Source organism: Microtus pennsylvanicus, chromosome 6 (assembly GCF_037038515.1).
Source record: "Microtus pennsylvanicus isolate mMicPen1 chromosome 6, mMicPen1.hap1, whole genome shotgun sequence".
Lineage (NCBI taxonomy): Eukaryota > Metazoa > Chordata > Mammalia > Rodentia > Cricetidae > Microtus > Microtus pennsylvanicus.
This window is the reverse complement of record NC_134584.1, coordinates 22,033,509-22,058,182: the sequence shown is the minus strand read 5'-3', so window position 1 is coordinate 22,058,182 and position 24,674 is coordinate 22,033,509.

The following is a 24,674-nucleotide window of genomic DNA, read 5'->3' as shown; positions in this document are numbered from 1 at the left end:
CATCTGACAATGGGACCAGTATCTGTCCCTGGTGCATGAGCTAGCTTGTTGTAACAGATGCCCTATGGTGGGATGCCATGCTCAGCCTTAATGCAGGGGTGATGGGCTTGGTCCTGTGACAATTTAATGTGACACATTATTTTTCATGGGAGCCGTTACTTGTTTGAAGGAGTGGATGTGGATGGAAGGTGAGATGTCAGGTGACGCAGGAGTACAGTGGATAGAAGGTAAAATGAAGTTTAAAAAATAAATAAGTTAAAAAAGAAAATAGTTGCTATTTTGCAACTCATGATCAATAAGAAAAAAACGTATTGTCTTTCTAATATCTCGACACAGTCATCCTTTTTTCTCTTCTGCATACCATTTTCTCACGGCGACAAATCCCTTGAAACTAAAAGCCAGCAAACTTTTGGGTTCATGTCTTAGTAACTGTTAAGAAAGTAAATGCATAGACAAAAATGAATGAATTTTAGTAAGAAGTTCATTACAAATTCGTTTTAGGGACTTCACACACACACACACATTCAGAGAGAAAGACAGAGACAGAGACAGAGAGACAGAGATCTGAGATGATATGGGAAGACAGATGTGAGACAGATGTCATGTTCAGTTCACTTGGGACCCCCAGGTATCAATGTGCTTCCTCTCTGTTTCAGGCACTCAGTAACATATATTCCTTAGGCTGATGATCTCATTTAGAGAATAAAAAAGAAAATAAATGCATAACAGCATCACAGCAGACATTTTTATCACTATTTTTATTTAGTTAGAATCCCATTGTTTTTTTATTTGAACAATATTACATAGATAATTGAGTTCCATCACACAATAAGAAAAATAAACAGACAGAATTGTGAAGTTAAGAAGTTTCCCCGAAAAGTCAAAACTCAGATAGTACTCAAAGACAGTGTAATAGGAGAAAGAAAATGTGAATGGACAAGGACCTTGCAGGAGTTTGTTTCGCTCTAGGAGCATAAATATATCATAAAAGTCTCAAAGTGAGGGAGATTGCGATGAGATCCAGTCTTGTGGAAACAACATTGCCATTACAATTATAAGTTAACCACAGATGTGGAAATCGGTATAAAACCACAAAATATAAAATGATGTTAAAGTAGGGTGAAGGTAACTTGGGCGAAACAAAAAGCAAATCAATTAGAATTAGAAAGTGAAAAAGATACCATGGAATAAATATAATCATAATGCATTATATACATTTATGAAGTAGGAAAAAGAAATTTATAGAGAACTTCTACACACTTAAAACTGGATTCTCTGAACATGGCAAACAATGAGGGCTGATGAGAAGCCAAGGACAATGGCACGGGGTTTTGATCCTACTTAATGTACTGGCTTGGTGGGAGCCTAGCCAGTTTGGATGTTCACCTTCCTAGATATGGACGGAGGGGGGAGGACCTAGGACTTACCACAGGGCAGGGAACCCTGACTGCTCTTTGGACTGGAGAGGGAGGGGGAGATGAGTGGGAGGAGGGGGAGAGGGGTGGGAGGAGGGGGAGGGAAATGGGAGGCTGGGAGGAGATGGAAACTTTTTTTTCCTTCCTTTTCTCAATAAAAAAAAAGAAAAAAAAGAAATTTAAATAGAGCTGCTAAGTCAGAATCCAGAATGAAAAGATTTCTTGTCTTTTTCTAAAAGTAGTGTTTGCTCTCATGGTTGGCTGAATTATCTATATCAAACCTTTTAATACTCCAAGCACAATATCTGAATTTAAAATGTCCTCTCCAAGTGGCTTGAATTATCAGAGCCTGTAAATTTTGTCCCTATATATGCCAAATAAGAAAAGGCAGTTTTCATTTGCTTTAAAGGTGATTCTTTGATGAGACAAAGAGTACATCTGAACTTGAAAATGAGGCAATATGTTTTTTTGACAAATCTAACAAAAATTTAATAAAGTTGTTCCACTTCACTAATATCTTTTTAATTATTAAACTTAAATTGATTAAATGTGTTTAAAATATCATTATTTCACTTCTAATGTGAAATACCATACACCTTAAAAAGGATATGAAACTTCTTAACTTTACTACAAACGTTCACTTTCTATAATGTAATAAGCTACTCACATTTGACTATTATAAAGTGTATAGTGTCATGTAAGTTAACATTTTAAAAATGTCTGTTTCAGGTTTTCTAGAAAAAAATGTAAATATTATGCATAAAGAAATTCATTTGAAAAAAAGACAACTATAAGACTGTCTCTATATAAAAAATGGTTCAACTAAGTTATTTTTGATGGAATAATATAAATATGATGGGTACAGAATAATGAAGGATCATAAAATGAAAAATAACTATTGAAGCTGCCTATAACTTAAATATAGAGTATTTCAGAAGGCAAATGAGGGAGCAAGTTATTTAATCACACCACTCATGAGCCAGAGGTAAGTGGATTTCTGTGAGAAATGTTTGGTTTAGATTTACTGGAAACTTTTAGGCTCTCCTCATACACAGTGTTCATCTGTCAAAAAAAGAAGAGAAAAACACTATGTCAGATTTTGTCCTAAGTACTACCTCACCCCTATAGATAGGCACTTTTTCAAATTTCTGTCCCCTATGATTAGTTATCCGTTTATACTTAAGAGAAATGCTTGGAGGCTATGCATAACTCATAGAAACTGAGAACTTTTAGACAGTGATGTGGTATGCAGTGGCCAGGGTAACAATTTTCCACAAAAATATTAATAACAGTGACTCACCAGGTCTAGAAAACATTTTGTTGTCAAACCCAAGAGCAGAAGTTTCTGTTCTCCCATGCATTTGGTGATATTAGGAGGACCATTTCACTAGGACTTTAGTATTTTATACTGTGTAAAAATGAAAACATGTAGCTTAATACTTCTTTATTGATCATTTAACTATTATTGTATTCTACTCTTTCAAATGGCTTCCTCCACTGTCACTAAATTTTCTTCCTAAAGTGCGCCATGCGTGTCACGTTTGTCATGCGTGTCACGTTTGTCATGTGTGCCACATTTGTCATGTGTGTCGTGCTTGTCGCGTGTGTCATATGTGTCATGGGTGTCATATTTGTCATGTGCGCGTCGTATTTGACATGCGTGTCATATCTGCCAGGTGGGTCATATTTGTCATGTGAGTGTCGTGCTTGCCATGTGCGCCATGTTTGTCATGCGTGCCATATCCGTCATGTAAGCCGCGCGTGTCATATTTGTCATGTGTGTCATATTTGCCACGCATGCTATATTTGCCATGCGTGTCATATTTGTCATGTGCGCCGCGCGTGTCACGCTTGTCATGCGTGCCGTATTTGTCATGCGTGCCATATCTGCCATGTGTGCTATGTCTGCCATGTGTGCTATATTTGTCATGCGTGTCATATTTGTCATGTGTGTCGCGCGTGCCGCATCTGTCATGCGTGCCATATTTGTCATGTGTGCCATGTTTGTCATGTGTGCCATATTTGTCATGTGTGCCATGTTTGTCATGTGTGCCATGTTTGTCATGTGCGTCGCGCATGACATATTTGTCATGTGTGTCATATTTGTCATGTGTGCCATATTTGTCATGCGTGCCATATTTGCCACGTGTGCCATGTTTGTCACGTGTGTCGTATTTGTCACGTGTGTCATATTTGTCATGCGTGTCATGTTTGTCATGTGTAACACGTGTGCCATGTTTGTCACGCGTGTCGTATCTGTCATGTGTGTCGTATTTGTCATGCGTGTCATGTTTGTCATGTGTAACACGCGTGTCATATTTGTCATGTGTGTCGTATTTGTCATGCGTGCCATATCTGCCATGTGTGCCATATTTGTCATGTGTCGTATTTGTCATGCGTGTCTTATTTGTCATGTGAGCCACGCGTGTCGTATTTGTCATGTGTGCCGTATTTGTCGTGCAGGTCATATGTTTCATGTGTGTCGTGCGTGTCGCATCTGTCTTGCGTGCCATATTTGTCATGCGTGCCATATTTGTCACGTGTGCCATGTTTGTCATGTGTGCCACGCGTGTCATATTTGTCATGTGTGTCGTATTTGTCATGCGTGCTATATTTGCCATGTGTACCATATTTGTCATGCGTGCCATGTTTGTCATGTGTGTCATATTTGTCATGTGTGTGGTATTTGTCGTGCAGGTCATATGTTTCATGTGTGCCATGCGTGCCGCATCTGTCATGCGTGCCATGTTTGTCATGTGTGCCATGTTTGTCATGTGTGCCATGTTTGTCATGCGTGCTATATTTGTCATGTGTGCCATATTTGTCATGCGTGCTATATTTGTCATGTGTGCCATATTTGCCACGTGAGCCATGTTTGTCACGCGTGTCGTATTTGTCATGTGTGTCGTATTTGTCATGCGTGTCGTATTTGTCATGCGTGTCATATTTGTCATCTGTGTCGTATTTGTCATGCGTGCCATGTCTGCCATGTGTGCCATATTTGTCATGTGTCGTATTTGTCATGCGTGCTATATTTGCCATGTGTGCCATGTTTGTCATGCGTGCATATTTGTCATGTGCGGTGTGCGTGCCATATTTATCATGTGTGTCATATTTGTCATGCGCGCTACATTTGCCATGTGTACCATATTTGCCATGCGTGCTATGCTTGTCATGTGTGTCGTATTTGTCACGCGTGTCATGTTTGACATGCGTAACACGCGTGTCATATTTGTCATGTGTGTCGTATTTGTCACGCGTGTCATGTTTGTCATGTGTAACACGCGTGTCATATTTGTCATGTGTGTCGTGCTTGTCATGCGTGCCATATCTGCCATGTGTGCCATATTTGTCATGTGTCGTGTTTGTCGTGCGTGTCATATTTGTCATGTGTGCCATATTTGTCATGCGTGACATATTTGTCATGTGTGCCACGCGTGTCATATTTGTCGTGTGTGTCGTGCGTGTCATATTTGTCATGTGTGTCATGTTTGTCATGCGTGTCATATTTGTCGTGTGTGTCGTGTTTGTCATGTGTGTCATATTTGTCATGTTTGTCATGCGTGCATATTTGTCATGTTCGCCGTGCGTGTCATATTTGTCGTGCGTGTCGTGTTTGTCATGCGTGTCGTATTTGTCGTGCGTGTCATATTTGTCGTGCAGGTCATATTTGTCATGTGTGTCGTATTTGACATGCGTGTCATTTTTGTGATGTGTAGCGCGCGCGTCATATTTGTCATGTGTGTCGCATTTGTCACGCGTGTCGTATTTGTCATTTGTGCCACGCGTGTCGTATTTGTCATGTGTGTCGTATTTGACATGTGTGCTATATCTGCCATGTCTGCAATATTTGTCATGTGTCATATTTGTCATGCGTGTCATATTTGTCATGTGTGCCACGCGTGTCGTATTTGTCGTGCAGGTCATTTGTGTCATGTATGTCGTGCGTGTCGCATCTGTCATGTGTGCCATATTTGTTATGTGTGCCATGTTTGTCATGCGTGCATATTTGTCGTGTATGCCGTGCGTGTCGTATTTGTCATGTGTGTCATGTTTGTCATGCGCGTCATATTTGTCATGTGTGTCGTGTTTGTCATGTGTGTCATATTTGTCATGTTTGTCATGCGTCTCGTGTTTGCCATGTGTGTCGTGCATGTCGCAATTGTCATGTGTGTCGTATTTGGCATGCGTGTCATGTGTGTCGTCTTTGCCATGCGTGCCATATTTTCATGTGTGTCATCCATGCCGTGTTAGCCATGCATGTCATATTTGTCATGTGTGTCATGCACGTCATGCTTCTCATGTGTGGTGTGTGTCATTTGTCATGCTTTGCCACGTGTGTCGTGTGCGCCGTTTTGTCATGTGTCATATTTGCCATGTGTGCCATATGCGTCGTGTGTCATGCGCATCATATTTGTCATGTGTCACGTGTGTCATATTTGACATGCTTTGCCATGTGTGTCATATTTTTCATGTGTCGTATTTGCCATGCGTGTCATTACAACTGTCTCAATGGTGTGTCTATAATGGATCTTGTACCTTAACATGCATACATATTAATATTTCTTTCTGTTTTTCTTAAAGAATTCACACATGGCCTGACTACAGAGTAGTGGCTGACTTCAGCAAGCTATATACTCCTAGCTGATGCAGAATTGTTGATTTACCTTTGGCACACTTCAGATTATTGGGATTTCAGGAGTGTGCCCATATACTCTTTATCATTGTCACACTGTTGATAATCTACATTGATTAATAATATCTTAATATAGTCACAGTTAATGTCATGACCAAATCAGTTGAGTCCTGTTTATAAAATTGCTATATGCTTCAAATTCAGAATGTTTTCTAGTTTTAACCTCTGAATAATTTACATCTTGTCAACTTTATATATAGTATTAGTTATTAATATTGTTCCTCTTGAAACTTCTTGAGCTAGACCTTCAGATTTTATATAGCTTTTAGCATTATTGCCTTTCAAAGTTTTCCTTCATCATGGAATAACTTCCAGGTAATATTGGCATGTAGACTGAAGATGCATTCCCCAACATTACAGAAAAACTTTGGGTTACTATTCAGGCAGCAAATTGCCTCTGTCAATTCTAGAACTTTGAAAGTTGCTTACAATGCTCTTCTTTTTTACTTAGGTAATATTATATCCTTCTGGGGTCTTAAAAGAGTTGAAGACTAGATATATTTACAGTGTTCCTTAGTTATGATAAAAGATAAATTAGATGAAAATATTATAACTGTAATTATTGTTTGTTATCTGCTTTGTCATATGTAATATTACTATGTTAAAGTTAAAACTTTCTTTTTATTTAGACAGAAAAGGGAGATGATGTGGGTTTCCCCTCTCTATACTGTGAATGTTTATTACCATTATTTAATAAAAAAAAGATTTTTCAGCCTATGGCAGTGTAGTATAAATCCAGGCAGGGAATCCAGAGATATATAGAGATAATGGGCAGACTCAAAGAGACACCATGTAGCTGCAGAAGGAAACAGGCACCCAGAACTTTTACCAGTGAGTCACAACCTCGTGCTGATGCACAGATTAATAGAAATTGTTTAATTCAAAATGTAAGAGCTAGCTAGAAATATGTCTCTGTCATTGACCAAGCCATGTTGCAACTAATACAGCTCTTTTGTGATTAATTGGGTCTGAGTGGCTGGAAACAAAAGAGCAGTCTCCAATTATATATGATATGTAGTCAGTTATTACACCATTTAAACACTTACCATCTTAAAATAAACTGACTTTTAATTTAGTGGCATGTGCCTAAATATTTCTCCAATTTGGTTATGTTATTATCTGTGAACTTTATGAAAATATTTCTAAGTGTTCATAAAATAATTTAATTTAGCAATAATCTATGACAGTTATAATTTACATATATCTATTATTCCACTATTTTTGAGTATCATAGATTTTTTACCATATTATAGAAAGTCAGAAACTAACAAATAAGCAACTATATGTGACAAATAAGCACCTTCTCTTGACACTGTTGATGGCACTAAATCATTTCTTCCAACATAATGCTTGTAAATAAAATAGTTGATGTGACTTCATAATATTTAAATAGATAGATAGATAGATGATAGATAGATAGATAGATAGATAGATAGATAGATAGATAGATGATAGATAGACTGATAGACCAAAACCTTGATGATCACATTCAATTTTTTAGTGAACACAAAATGAGATAGACATTTTGTGTATTTATCTTATCTTTAAAAGAGAAGGCAGTCAATCATCTTTTCAAAATGCTTAATTTTCATCCATTACCATGTGAAAAATGTATTTCTGTAGTATTTAGACTTTTGCTTCTAACATTTTAATATTTGTAAGCTTATGTTTACTCATTTCTTTTACTTTTTAAACTCATAATATTTTTTGCCATTCTTTCTCTTTCTTCATTATGCAAACAATTCTACACGTTAACCCTTTCTTTTTTGCAATTCATGAACTCCATTTTCATTAATTGCTTTATAAATAAATAAGTACAACATGTTCAGTATATACAATTTTACTTGAATTTATGTTTTCATGGCTGACCATTTAGTTTCAGATAGATAATTGCTGTCTTCTTCACCGAGAAGACTAATTATCTACTCTCAGCATTCCTTATTTACCTGTATATCTGTGTTTAGGGTTGAGGTTGCCTTTCCCTTACACATAAACATGATTTTAGATAAGAACCTACAGCCCCCCAGTTTACTAATTCAGCATTAATCCCTAAATGCATTCTAAACATTTGACCTTTTAATGACCAGAGTAGCCCTCACCCCTAATCAAGGAAATTTCTCTTTGCAACAGTCAATAGACCATTGCAGTAATATACAAGCAATAAAGATACAATGTTGTGGTGATCAGGCCCAATGAATATAATTGAATTGTAATTTCTTCACCTAAGCCTCAGATATCACTATGGAAGAAGATGCCAAAAGACTATAAAATTCTGAAGAGCAGCTCTGAGATTCTGTCTCAAATGTTAGCATCTCCATTTACAAAGTCTCACCAATATTACTGCCTAAGAAATTATCTGAACAGAGATAGTGATAGACTAACACGTTTTTATAAGAAATTCTATAAGAAATTAAATTTATGATATTGTTTATCTCATAGATATATTTGTTCCAATTTAATCAGTAAGCAGATAGTTAAATTATAGTAGGCTTACATCTCTCCTGGTAAGAGTTTTGACTATAATAGCTATTGAAAATTTTTCGATCTTAATCTACCAGCCATCTGGGTTAAATACAATCTCTGGGAAGTGTTAGCATGGTTTCAGACACTCATCCCAGGACCCGCATATCAAGTGTAAGAAATACTTTCATTCAGGTACATGCTGGGGCAAGAAAGACCTTTTAGCTTGCATGAGCAAAGGTCAGTACTATTCTGAGATTGACTGTTTCGTAATACATGAAAGTTGAAATTTTATTTTCAGCATACAACTTCTTTATTCCAATTAGTTGCTAAGGAACATAGCCTCCAATTCCCTCCTACTAAATAACCATCGATTAAAGACAGTCAAGGGAGGTATCTGTAGCATTTTTCTCCCACCTTGTCTGTTTACTACCACTTCCAGATAATCTGAGCTCTATTTAGTGATTCAGACAATCGCAAAACAAACAACTGTAACATTCCATGATTTATTTTGGCAAGGATGTTTCCTTGCCAAAATAAATGTAGGTGTTCATTTATAATTTACATGAATATGTCATTATTAAAAGCAACAACACTATTATTTATGACAAGCTTGTAATGGGGAAATTTCTACTGAAAAGAACTCTTTTTTGTTTTGTTTTTTTTTTAATGGGGATTGTTTATGTCTCTGCACAAAGAATGAATCTAATTTCATATCATGGGCTTTGCCTGCTATTACATATACCAGGTTTTACCATTATACATTCATATTGTAAGCTTACTGAATGAAATGAAATTACAACAGAAATTTTATACTAAAATAAAACCCTTGTCTAAAGTACATTTTATTTTTCTGTTCATATTAAAATAGCTCGTGATATGTGTTTGGAGAGGGATAGTTTAATTTGATATTGTCCGCAGATGTCACTGAACAAAATGATATTGCTATGACGGACTTCATTATTTATACCCAGTATTTGATTCAAGCATATCCAACTTGCTTCTCACAGGCTGAATTTATCTCTGGGTATGCATTACATCCCAATAATAAATTTATTTAACAAATTATGACTTTTGTGAAACTTGATTATGAAGTTCTCAAGGATGAAATTTTAGACTGCAACATGGTGTCACCATGACAAGAAGCATGAAAATTAACTGTAAAATAGTTTGCTCATAATAAAATATAGTGTTTACAATATTTTATTGAAAAGCTATGCCATTATCAACCAAATTCTTGTTTGTTGGATTTCCTTGTGACTGAAAAGTTATTTATGATTAATATAATAAACAGATTAATTGAATATTTATTATAAAAAATATACTTACATAATTATTGATGCATATTATTAATAGCTTTATCATGAAGACAGTTAAATGCAATCATAAAAAACCCTCAGTTTCATATGATGTTATCTTAGGATATTAAATATTACTAAAATATTATATGATATCTTATAGAAACAATTCTAAGAAATTTACCAAAATTTTGGTTATTAATTACAATTAAAATAATTTTCTTACTTTTTATCTTGGTTATATTTTTCATATATAATAAAACTTTCTGCTGTATTTTAAAATAAGGTTCATAAAAATCTAAGTAATATATATATATATGTATATATATATATATATATATATATATATACAGCATTTTGACTGTATGTATGCCTGAGCTACCATGTAGTTACAGGTAATTTAACTCTGACATCTGGAAGAGCAGTCAGTATTCTTAACCTCCGAGCCCCCAAAGCAATCTATGGATACACTGCAATCCCCATCAAAATCCCAACACAATTCTTCACATACCTTGAAAGAACAATAATCAACTTCATATTGAAAAACAAAACAAAAAAATGATAGCCAAGACATCCTGTACAATTGTTGGTAGAGGCTACTTATATGTTCCTAGCTTCCCAAACCCAAAATAATCACTCAGAAACTAGATTATTTGCAATGGCATTTGGCCAATAGCTTAAGCATATTTCTAGCTAGCTCTTTTATTCTAAATTAATCCATTTCTATTATTTTATATTTTACCATGAGGTTATAGCCTACCAGCAAGGTTCTGTCTAGTGACTCACATCTTTCTCCTCTGGCAACTACATGGCCACATCTTTCTCCTCTGGCAACTACACGGCACCTCATTGACCCCGCCTTTTTTCATTCAGTATTCAGTTTATTTTTCTTGCCTAACTCTATTCTGCTAAGCCACTGGCCAAAACAGCTTTATTCATTAACCAATATAAACAAAACATAGACAGAAGGAATTCCCACACCATACAATAAAGGAACTTCTAGAGATATCACCATCCCTGACATTAAGCTCTATTAAAGAGTTACAGTAATGAAAACAGCTTTGTATTGTATTGGCATAAGAACAGAGGCATTGACCAATGGAATCAAATTGAAGAGCCAGATATTAATCCACACACCTATGAACACCTGATTTTTGACAAAGAAGCTAAAATTACACAAAACCAATTTAAAATACATAAAAATACTATTCATACATATCCTTCTATATGTAACACAAACACTTCTCAATGGTACTAGGCATTTTATAAATACCAGGGAACTAGGTATAGAGGTACAAGAAAAATTTAGAAACTAAATTTCCATATGACTCAATTGTCTTTACTCTCTGTTTACATTTTAATGCTATGAATTCAGTGTATAAAGCAGTAAGCTCTAGACCCATGTTTATTGAGAACTTATTGTAATTCTCAAGAAATAAAATCAGACTAGGTGACTGTCTATAGGTAAATGTTTGAGGAAGATATGAATTATATAATAAATGGAGAATTATGAAACACAGTTGGACTCAAAAATGTATTATATATTTAATTCTGTAAAACAAAGAATAAAGAGGTCACTTGAAACTAGAAGTTTAATTGGTAGGGAAGGAGATTAAATCATGGATAGTAAGAGAGAAGGAGGGCCAGGAGATGGAACTTGAGGTAGTAAATTTGCATGAAGAAGAACAAACACAAGTGTGAGAATCATTACCTTCCTTGTACAATTAATTTGAGGCAATGTGATAAATCCTTAAGTAGAAAGAATTATTCCCTTCGGAGTTAAAAGATACTTATCTTTTAAATATTTATGCAACCAAATAATATTTCTTAAAATTTTGTTTATTTAAAACATAAAAATATCCTTAAAAGTATGTAATAGACTGATCGTGTAATATGACTTTGTCACTAGTCAGGATATTAAATGTTCTAATTGCTTGTTAATGGAAGTGGGTCTTTCAAATACTAATTGAGTTTTTGAATGAGAGTTTTAATCTTTGATATAGATATCTATATTTATTTTGTGTGAAGTACTTCAGTGCTTCTAAATGAAGATGAGTAGTAGGTGATATTCAATCTTCAATAGCGGAAGATGAATATAACAGTGTATATTTTTACTAGTAATTATTAATTTAGACTTTATAAATGAGTTGCTGATGACAGAGGATAAAGAAACACACCATTAGATCGTGGGAAGATATATACATGTGCAAAAAATTATCATCTTGATGATAAGGAATATAATAATTATTAGGAAATTAAAGATTACATGGCTATTGTGATACCTGGAAACCACATAGTAAATAGTACAGCACAATGTTTTGCTTTGAGGGATCAAAACATTTGTCAGAGAAAGGTCGCTACATTAATCATATGTATATTTGTTTATCCTGGAGATGTAAATGAGATTTGCAAAACATACAAACACAGAAAAACTTACTGTTCCTCTGCCATTTGTGAAACTATACAAAGAAATAGATAAAATTATATGCTATGCAAACCAGCAAGAAACAAAAACATTTCACAATTCCAAATTCTATTGCTAAATATGACAGAAAAAGTATCCTAAGTTTGACTCTTGTCTAAAGATTTTATCCCTACAGCCTTGTGCATGTCATTTTAATATGAATCGCTAAACTTCTTAAAGACCATCTCTTTGACCCTCTGCAAAGAGATCTTTTGCCAGTACTGCCAGTACCTCATGTCCAAAAATGCACATAGTCTTGAATTACCTCCATTTCATAAGATAGAAAAATGGGGATGTCTGTTCTTTCCTTAGAAATGGATTTGAGACACGTTGACTATACAAGTCTCATAATATTATTACAAGAGAAAGAGGAACCAAGAGCCTTCACACTGAAAAGAGATAATGGTCAGAGTATAGGCCTTGTAAGTTTTGGAGGGTATATATGCATATACATAAAAATATACATATCATGCAAAAATTTTAAAGATTACTTAATTATGTTCATAGTACAAAAATGTCCCTTATATCATAGATTGTATATGTTAGCCATATGTGAGACAAAGGAAGCTAAGAACTCTCAAGACTATCCGAGTAATAGCTCAGCTGGCACCTGCTATTTAGGCTTTTATGCTGCTGTGTGATGTAAGTCATAGTAGAAAGGATATGGGGTTGTTAAATACATGAGATTCAGCTAAAAATTCCCAATGCATTTTGTGCTCTATGATAAAAGCACTTCTCCAAACATACGGGGGAAAATGTGTCTATATAACCTGTTAACCACTCCAAATAATGACATTGTGTGTATAGAACAAAATGTCTTCGGCTTAATTTGCCATTTTTGAAAGCTAGAGGAGATTCGACCCAGATCTAGAAAAGGCAACTTGCTAGGACACCGGTTCAAATAGAACGTTTCAACTCATTGTCATCCTATTTTCGCACTCTGAAAAGGCTTTTGGGATAACCGTGAACGGCAGGGAGTGAGCTTCCTCACAGTTGGCAAAGACTGGCCTGAAAGAGCTCGTGCTGTCTACCTCGCAGCCCACTAGATTGCTGCAGCCAGCGTGGTCTAAGTTCTCCAGTCATTTAGCATTGATTTCCCTCTGAGCTCTGTCACACAGATGCCAATCAGTAGTGATTGTAAAATTGTCTTGGCTCTAAACAGACACTGAGCCTGAAATAAGTTCAATGTCCACTAAGTCTTTCCACTTTGAAAAGGATGGAAATGGGTCATAAGAAACATCAATGCTGTCTCAGTCCAGTGGAGTAACTGGCTACTAATAAAATTTGAAAATTTCTGTAATTAGTTCAAAAATTTATTTCTGTGCTCTTAATTTGTAGGCAGATAACGGTTTAGGACACATGTAATAACATCAGGCTAGACTTTAAGAATAACATCTTGCCCATATTCTTTATATTGATTGTTGGGAGCAGTGAGACTCCAGATCCTGAATTTCTTGTAATCCCCTGATCTGAGTGCCTACAGCTGCTCTGAGCACGAGACCTTCAGGAGTTCCTGATGGCAGGAGAGTGGTTTCTGGTGGGTTTGGCTGGGGTGTGGGCATCTCTATATAATCTGCCCCTGAACACAATAAAGGGGGCATTCTTGGAGAATTCAAGGATGACCCGTGTCGCCGTCTCTCTCTCTCTCTCTCTCTCTCTCTCTCTCTCTCTCTCTCTCTCTCTCTCTCTCTCTCTCTCTCTCTCTCTCTCTCTCTGTGTGTGTGTGTGTATCTGTGTATTTTAACATCCAGCCCCCTTGCCAGTGCACAGAGTCCAGACACGGGGGCGCGGTGCACAGCAATTGGAAGTCTCCACCGAGATTTCGACAATTGATCATATAGTCTGCATAATATTGAATTAGATTGTGAACAAAATCTAGTAATAAATGCACAGAAAAGCACTATTCAAGGATGCTAAATTATGCATAAAAATATTTTGTTAAAATGTAAAAAAAGCTTCTCAAAATGCAAAATTTCAAATCTAAAAAAGAATTCAGAATAAAACAATTTTCTCTTTTTAAAAACACTTTTAATCCTCTCTCTATTCACTCTTCCCATTCCTTCTGCCACTTTCCTGCTGCTGTTGCTCCACTCCTCCTACATTTCCCTTCACAGAGAAGAGCACACCTCCCAGGGTTAGCAACTGAACAGCATAACAAATAGCAATAAGTATAGGCACAAACTTCCATATCAAGACTGGATGAGGCAAACCAATAGGATGAAACGAGTCCCAAGAGCAGTCTAAAAGGTCAAAAACTACCCTGACTCTCACTGTTAGGAACCGAACAATAATGCATAGCTAACAGTCATAGCATATACAAAGAAAACCTAGCTCAGACCCCTACAGGGCCCAGGACTGGTGGTTCAGTCTCTTCAATCTCTGTGATACCATGTGAGACCTGCTTAGTTCATTCCATGTGTTGTATTCTTGTGGTGTCCTCCAATACTCTGGCTCCTGCAAATTTACCCTCTTTTGTGAGATTCCCCTGACTCTGTTTGTTTTATAATAAGACTGTTTCAAAGTGGGTGGATACCATGGTATAAATACTGAACTCTTATTATGAGTGCATCATTGTAACCAACATGTGTCTACCTCATTCTGTGTCCTGTGAGGTATAGGTATTAAGAAGTGATGAGACATTCAGGTTGAATTTTTTGCATCACTTCATTTACTGAAAAGATACACTTTGGATAAAATTAATCCTGACAAGATTTTTATGTTATAAAAAAAAACCTGTATATTGGAAGGTGTTTTGATATCTCATTGTACTGCAATTTATTCATAGTAAAATACATCCATTAATTTTTTGTTTTTTTTTTTTTTTAGTTTTTCTGAGACAGGGTTTCTCTGTAGCTTTGGAACCTGTTCTGGCACTAGCTCTTGTAGACCAGGCTGGCCTCGAACTCACAGACATCCACCTACCTCTGCCTCCCAAGTGCTGGGATTAAAGGCGTGCGCCACCACCGCCCGGCCTCCATTAATTTTTTGAGGTTTTATAGCTTCCTAGAGTTCACAAGGAGGCATTTTCAACACTCTCATACACTCTTCTTTGCTCTCAAATGCACCCCTTTTCCTTTTGTTAAATATATACACAAATATAGAATTATTTTACTAGATATTTATGCATATAACATATATATAGCATAATAGATATATGAAACCAATATATAATGCAAAATTATATAATTATGTCATTATATATTTATATGTCCTTACACATCTACATACAACTTGTTCAATCTCTACAGAGTTGGTTGTGTCCTGTTTTTAGGATTGACAATTAGTGTGCCATTCTTTGAGGAAAATTATATCTAATTTTGAATATTACTGAAATGAGTTGCCTATAGGTAGTGTGTGTGTATGTGTGTTGTGCAGAACTGAGAAGTTCTGGAATATTCCCTTCCAGACTATCATAACTATTTTCATTTCTGCCTATCTCGTGTTTAGGGAATCCTGTTAAAAAAAGTAATGAAAGCTTCCAAAGGACAGAAGTAACCAACCTCAGCTATGTAATGCTTGTAAACACCCAACATTGTCTAAGAACCTTAAGGATGCTGTAGTGGCACACATATCTTGGAAATAATAATAATAATAATAAAAATAATCACCTCTCTATTTGGACTTAAGAACTGCTTAAGATGAGGAAAATTCTGTATGGCATATGCAACTGGACTCGTTGGTTTTGTGTGTGAACTTGACACAAGTTCAAGTCATCGGAGGAAGGAGTCTCAGTTGAGAAAATTCTCCCCCCCCCCCCCCAGCATGTCTTTGGATTATGCTGTTACATCACACCAATAGTAACCCTAACTAAGGTTACTAAGGTTAAACCTAGCAAAATACATAAGCCTACTGAAGTTTTAGATCTTGAAAAAGAACCTATAAATGGTCAGTTTATATAGCCATAATAATCCCGAACCATGTTCCAAAACTCATTCTTATATTCATCGAAAAGTCTAATCATCTACCACGATCAAGTAAACTTTTATTTGTAATGACAGATCAGTACAGACATGCACAATGCAACAAAATACAGAGTTATTGTGCCACCTGCCAATGGACACATCTATAATACAATCCACTCACACAAACTTTAGGGATCATTTTGGAAGAGAGGATGGAAAAATTGTGAATGCCAAAGGAACAAGAAGTTTTCTGTAAGATTGTATCTCCTAGAAATGTCAGAAGTAACACCTATAGAGTCTATCTAACATGACTGTATATATATGTGTGTGTGTGTGTATTAATTTGCATGCATTAATAACAATAAAGTTAGTGGAGTCTATGAATTATGGGTGTAATCAAACATGGAAGTGATACGAGAGATAATATGCTTGTAATATTTCCCAAAATGAAAATTTATATGTTTTTGTTACTTAATATCCATTTCAGGTTCCTAAGCCTTTATGACAGTGAGATGCTAGGTAGCTAAGTTCTATTAAATATACACTCAGTATACAAGAATGCTATTTTGAAAATTAAGTATGTAAATCACTTAACAGATTTTATATTTTCAAAGATTATAATTATAATACAATTTATAAATATAATATATATAATCATACCCAAACCTGTATTTTCTCTACTTTTTTGTTTCATGTGTCTAAAGAATCTTACCATAGTTTGAAACATAGAACAATTGCCATTATGAAATGTTATTCTAATAATTCTCTCAGACAGCTCTCTCATTCCTGTATTCCAATGGCATATGAACCTTCTGTAAGTAGGGAAATAGAAACAAGTTGGAATGATGTAGGAGTACTGTTAGAACACAGTTAATATCACCTTTAATACAGATAGGTGTAAGTTATGAATGCAATCTCACACTGCCATGCTAGGGCTATACATTGGCCTATGTAGTTCAAAGAATCGCACAAACACAAATATTAACATGAAGTAAGGAAATAAATTAAGTTCAGAAGTATTAAGACTGAGAGTGTTGGCAATTTTGAATTCATGAGCGAACCTGGTTTCCCAGCAGCATTAGTCAACAGCACCTGCAACTGTGGCATTTTGATGAAGGTTGTCTGGATGTGATTGGTTGCTTTCATTTTTTAGACGTTAGAAACAGTCCAAGAAACAAAATAATATATCAAACGATGCAAGAGAAAATGAATTCAGGAATTTTATGCATGGTACTTTGACTGATGAGGGCAAATGTACTAGAAAACAAAATTATCTTAGCTAAAATTTAGACAGCTAATAAAAAGAAGGAATTTTCAAATATAGAGTGAGATTTGGAAATACAAAATCAAATCTGTATGTGGGTACATTAGGTAAAACAACTTCTTAAAATAATGTTCATAATTTGAAAAATTGTTAATAAATTATAACAATATCTTTTCCAACTTCTAACTAATGAAATAAAAAAGTAACTTAGTGATTGTAGGAATCATATATGTCATAAAATTAGTGAAGAACCAATGACTATCTCATATTCATGCAGCTTACATGAATATAAATGAACTTAAAATGAAAGAATTCTCTTGAGTGACTTTTATGCCAAAATATAAAGTAAATTTATCTTGTCTTGAAAAAAATCTTATTTTGCACAAAAGAATCATTGTCTCTTTGTAGATTCACTTAGATTTCTATTGACAAAAAAGAATGTAAGGCCCTATGTGCTTCTTAAGGAAATAGAAAATAATAAATTATTCTATAATAATATAATTTAGTTGTATATGGAGGTGTGAATAAGACTGTCCCTCATTGGCTCATATATTTAAATGCTTATTTCCTGGGAATGATTGTATTTGAGAAGAATTAGGAAGTCTAGAAGCTGTGGCCTTTTGGGAGAAAATGTGTCATTAAGGGTAAACTTTAAAGTTTTGAAAGCCCGTGTCAGTCCCAGTCTCTCTACTGACACAAAGATCAGGATGCAGAATATAGATACTATTCCAGTGCCAGGCATAGCATCAAGCTCCCCTCCATGTTAATCATAGGCTGAGTCTCTGAACCTGTAAGCAAACTGCCAATGAATTGCTTTCTTATATAAGAGTTGCTCTTGTCATAGTGTCATTTCATAGCATTAGAACATTTAATAATATGGTATACAGGCAATACATTAATTTTAATGTCAAATAAACATTGCTTGTAATTATAATCTGTCTTTTCCGGTAATATACCTTCTTTAAGATTAAGACTACCCAACAAACTGTAACATTTAAACACTGATATTACAAACATATCTACTGAATGCTTATTGTCAATATTGCATTAATTTCCCTTATATTCTTCAATCAGATAGAAACTTTATCAAATAATATTTTTGTTGACCTCTACCTGTAATTCATTATTAATACTGAATATTCTTCACCTACAAAACATAATAGTGGCATAATAGAAAACATAACATAATTGTCATGTTTATAGAAAAGTAATTGAGTTCCTTTCTTCACAGAAGGCACACATGAATTAACAAATGAAACTTTTATGAATGAATCAGGGATGGGAAACATGTGCCAGGGGTTTCCTGAGTGGGTAAAGATCTGCATGTTTGCTAGAGAATTTACCTAATCTAACCAAATCCTTTGCAAACATAAGATACATACCCATCTCACTTCATTCTCTTTAATACTATGTCTATTTACTGTGCATAATGAGCCAATGCTCCTCATCTTTGAGCATAACATTAAACCAGAATGCTTTAAAGAATTCTAACTTGTCTTTGGAAACTACATGGCCTTCAGGAGATATGGTTCCACCTATAATCTTTGGTTAAATTTTGCATGATACTTGGCAAGCATTATACCATGACCAGTTTCTTCTTATTTTAAGATACCAACATACATATCTTTAAGTTTGGCCGCATTATGTCTAGTCACATTAATGCATTCATTTTTCTATTGCCTTTTCCTTTTTCTTTTTCTATCTATTTACTCTCCCTTTGTCACCACTGTTTACTGTTATGGCTTTATTCAAGACCACAATTTGACAAAAGAAAGTAAAATCCTATTGAATTATTTCAAAATGAGATTGGTTAAAAAATAAAGGCATATTTTGGTGGCTTTCTTGGCTTTTTTATTTGTTTCTTTGTTTTGATTAGCAGGTAGCAAACTATAACAAAAGAAATGCGATACATATATTCTAACCATTTTAGTATTAGTGGGGAAATGATTTGATACAATAAAAATCATTGTTTACATTTTAGAAAATAAGTAAATATATTTATCAAAACACACAGTGGATTAATTTATGATACTATCCAGTGAAGAGCAATGAGGAGACTGTTCTCTACCAAGGTTTGTACACTATCTGCAGTTTGGAGTTCCCTTAGAGATATGATGCTCTTGTACAACCCTGGTCATGGGCATAATGCTTGCCAAGTATCATGCAAAATTTAACCAACATTAACATTATAATGGCTAGAAATCTCAGAGAACTTAGCCCTTTTCTGTGATGCATGGGAGAGGCTACACGCAGCAGCTAGATGGGGGACTTGGGAGAGGCATGAAAGCGCCCAACTATTATGTAGGGAAAGATCACATTATTTGGTGTATTTATTACTAACTATTATTATCATCATTTAACATTCAGGTTTTGCTAGGCAGGAGAATAATTCCCTCTACATGATACAACTGATGCTATACATGTTATACATTGTCAATGGATACCTATTGGAATGAATGAAAGTATCCCCTTATACACAACCCATGTAACAGTAACAGCAACAATATCCCAAATATTAAAAGATCAGTTCTCTTCCATTCTTAAAGATTGCATCATAATTAAAATTAATAACCAGTTTTCACATTTTGATATTTTGGAATTCTATAGAACTTTTTTGTCCCAAACATACTATGATTTATAATGAATATAGACAAATAGATCAGTTAAGAATACCACCTAGGATAACAATTTTCTTACCATAATGAGCAGCCACATATTAATAACTCAGTACATACATAAAGACTGCACACTGATCCAAAACTAATGTGATATATTCTGATACACACTGTCTTTCGTAATTGTATGAAAACAGTAATGAATATATTAAATGAAAATGTATAGCTTATTTCCTACATGCTTGAAAAATCATTTGCCAAACCTTCTGTTACAATGACTGCTGTTTTACCACAGTGCAGCCTGAGCCCTTGACTTAGAATGAACATCTATAAAGGATTTACATGATAGTATTGGTGGTAGATGGAATCCATGCAGAATCACTTGGAGCAGGTTGGATGAGGACACAAAGTATCACTATGACCATACACACCAGCAGAGTACAAATCTGTTATAACTCCATAAAAACCAAACCTTAGGGGGTTAAGTATATGAATAGTTACAAGTGGTTATATTTAGAATTCAATATTTATTCATGAATTATAATGTGAAATCAATTTGATAAATTATGAAGCATACCTACCAACTAAGTCACAGTTTTTCTACCATATCCCAAAGTCTATGACTGATTATTACAAGAATTATTTCCTATTTCTGAGCCAGTACGGTTCACAGAATTTTGTCAGAATTGACCTGTATCTATTGATAGCTTTCCTGGTGTTTCAGTATTAAGCTCAGTAATTTAAAGGATTCATCTAAAATGTAATTTTGCTTAAAACCATTCCCTTTCTTATGGGGAAGAATAATCCCTTTTTCTCACAGTGACATCTGGACATGATCCAGATGCACTCAGAGACAATTTTGACCCCAGCTACTGTTGGCACAGTAGCCTCATCTTTGTCTATTTGTTGCAACTCAGTTTCTGTGATTATCACACAAAAAAATGACTGTGATTCAGATAGACACGAAGGAACAGAAGAAGATCAATTTCAATTCTTTTATTATTACCGTATTTCGGTGCTAGTCATGGAATTACAATGACAATGAGAAGGCAAGATAGAAGCAGTTAGACATGACCAACATGGCCTCCTAGTAAGAAAATGAGCTAACTCAGGTTCCGGCCGGCTGAAATGATCCCAGTTACTATAAAAGTAAGTATCAAAGTTGGTTTTAAAAAATTAAAAATAAGTTGGAAGGAACTTCATTTCTTGAAGAGATAATGTTTATTATTGTTATTCCTAATCTACCCTGTTAATTCAGAGTAAAGATGACTTCAGTAAGGATAGTAGGAACTATAACTATATTACCTTTGAGTGACCTTTTAAAATAATGGTTTAGGAGCAGCATAAACTGAATCATATTTTGTTTCCTCTGACCTTTGAGGAATTCAATAAATGAATTGATTATAATAGAAATATATTATATGAAATCTAGTGGGACGTTTATTCACTTGAGATTCCCGCTTCCAAAATTACTACTATAACAAGTGTCAAGGTGACATAAACCCAGCTAGCACATATTTCTCTATCTTACCTTCTGAGAAGGTCAGAGCCTTTGCATGTAGATGGTGATATAGCTGTTCCCTGTTAGCCCGAGTATTTTGAAATTCTTTTCTCAAGAAAGAAAGAATTTCAACAGACTTAATAAGTCTTCCAGTTTGCCCTTTACTGAGGCATTGCTCAGAGATGGCTATCGTTCCATTTTGAAGTTAATTATAAAACATATCATGTGTGGAAAATACCTCCTGAATAGTCTCACTATTATAGCTGACAAATGGTGGTGGCTAATTGCTTGTTGGAGCATCAATTAACTCAATCAATATATTTGATGTACCCAATCCATTTAAATGTTACGGGTTAACAGACACTAAATAGAAAAAACCAAGGGAAAAACTGAAGTAGTTGTTAAAGTGATAGACTTTACAGTCAATGAGGAGCTTACTTAAAAACAAATTTTTAAACTGACATATTTACATTGGCATCTACTACAAAATCCTTTGCAAAATATAGCCAATACCTTAATATTTACTTGAGCTATTCACGAGATATTTAGCAGTCTCTGATTTGAAAGATGAGTGACACATATTTCTAAGGGTATGATATAAAAAGAAGAAGATGCAGTGGTTTTGAGTCTTATATTCATTGCCTTTTTCTAGTGAGCACAGCCAGGTCCTAAATATGTATATCTTAGCATTTTTGATAATTTGATACATACATTAAATGATAGTATAAAATAGAAATAATTATTTACTTACTGATTTTTTATACAACATTTTTCTCACAGTCAAATTTTGACTGGCATTTTTTTAAGATACTAGATAAATCCTCTGTCAATATTTGATCATATGCTTTATTGTATGTATTTCCATTTTTCTATCATTTATCATTTAATGATAATTAGATACTTTAGATACACAATTCCATTAAAACTTTTTAAACAAAAATGTGAATATCTATCATAGTTTAGAGAAAAATAAACAAAAGACACTAACAATTATAACAGCAAGAGGAATCTCATTTAAGGAAAGAGACTGAATCATGTAGGGCAGGTGTAGATAGTATTGGGGCATTAAAGTGACTCAGTACTTGGACAGATAAATTGTTCTGTCTAATTGTCCTCCTATTTTTTCTGATGCTTTCTAGCTAGACGCATACTTATTGATGTGATAGGCTTTGCTTTATGTACATTTGGGTATAAATGTGTCTTTCTGGGTGTCCATCCACAAGTTTGTATGTGTCCACATGTGCTTTAAAATAAAATTTAGAAAAATAATATGTAATGTGTTAATATTAACTAGCTATCAGGTCAATATACATAGCTATTAAACCAAAAACAGAAATATAGTTGTATAAATTGTTGACAAAGTTTTTGTAGCATGCCCAAGATTGGTGTTGGGCCCAACTTGGAAAACGGAACTGCCAACTGTGACTTCAGGTTGGAAGACATTGCTGGCTGCTCAGAGGTGGCCTTTCCTTGCCAAACAGCTTATCTCAATAGCTCAGTAACAGGGAGCTCCCTCCCTCCAGTAAAGCTTCCTGCTCTCTACCTGGCCTTACCTGGAGAATGTCCCTAGGCCTGAAAAACTGATCTTATCTAAAAATTGTTTCTTAAACCAGAAGTCTGATTCATCTTTACTTTGGCCCTTGGTACAGAACCCTGCTGAGAAGTCTTGTGTTAGGGAGCTCTGTTATAGTACCTTCCTGCCACATACTAAGCCTTGTTATAGGAGTTTGCCACTTAATGCAAATTAGTGTGTGTCCCCAGGCTCCCCAATCCTATACATTCCTTATACTCCAGAATAAAAGTAAGCAAAGTAACCAAAATATGTTTTGTGATCATGGGTTGCCAAAATTTTCTGTTGCCACCATCTGCCTCTTTTCCCTCTACTCCTGGTGGCCAAGGGGACAAGATGAAAAGAGGACCCTCCAAAATTAAGATAGCTCCCCCTATTATTGAAAATAAAGTTTCAGTACCTAGAAATATCATTTTTATAATGTTAATAGCATAAAAACAAACTTGACTGGTGTTTTTTCACCGAGTATTTTCATTTTGTTATTATTACTATAAGACAGATTAGTTATAAATTATTAAAATTCAACCCTCATGTCTCTAAAATTCTATGTAGGTTACAAAGTTTCCATTAACACAAATTTAATATATAAACATCTATCTATCTATCTATCTATCTATCTATCTATCTATCTATCTATCATCTATCTATCTATCTATCTATCTATCTATCTATCTATCTATCTATCTATCTATCATCTATATATCTATATCCAATAAGACTAAAAAGGAAAGAGAAAGTTCAACATATTTTGTTAATTCAGTAGAGTTTGATGGTGAGTCATTTTCTTTTCTGTAGTGTCCTGTAATTAAATTGAACAGATCTTGTGAATGAAATAATATAGCGACACATGATTTTAGCCTATTGGATTTGACATTTCTTACGTTACAAATTTAATATAGATGTCCACATTATTGAATGTTGTGCTTCTTGCAGCTTATATCTAATATATCGTCCTCTCAATTCCTCCAAGCATGACCTTGCCTGATCTATTCTCTTATAAAGGCACAACTTTTGATATCTCACCCATATGTCTAGCATTTATTTTTAACTTAGCATGTGTAAAAGAGAAATCTTGCTTTTTCACTCATGAGCCCATCACCAAAGAGACTCTTCTACACTTCTACAAGATGGCAAATGGCAACATTACTCATCGGCCTGTTCAAGCCAAAACTTGAGATTCAATCTTGATTTATTTTTTTCTGACATCACACACCCACATTATAAATAGATCTTCTCTGCCTTACATTAAAATTCATCTGATATTTGACTAGTTATAATTTGTCCCACATATGAATAGTTTTTTCCACTTGGTAATAGCAATTTTTCTTTTGCTAGTATGCTTGTATGCAATGGGAGATGGGTAAATGTGTATTATTTTTCATTGTGCACATAAGTGTGTTTTTGTTGTCTTTAGGAATGTGCACATGACTTTTGATGCCCAAAGAGGCCAGACACATTAGATCTTTTTGAAGTTGAAGTTGTCAGTGGT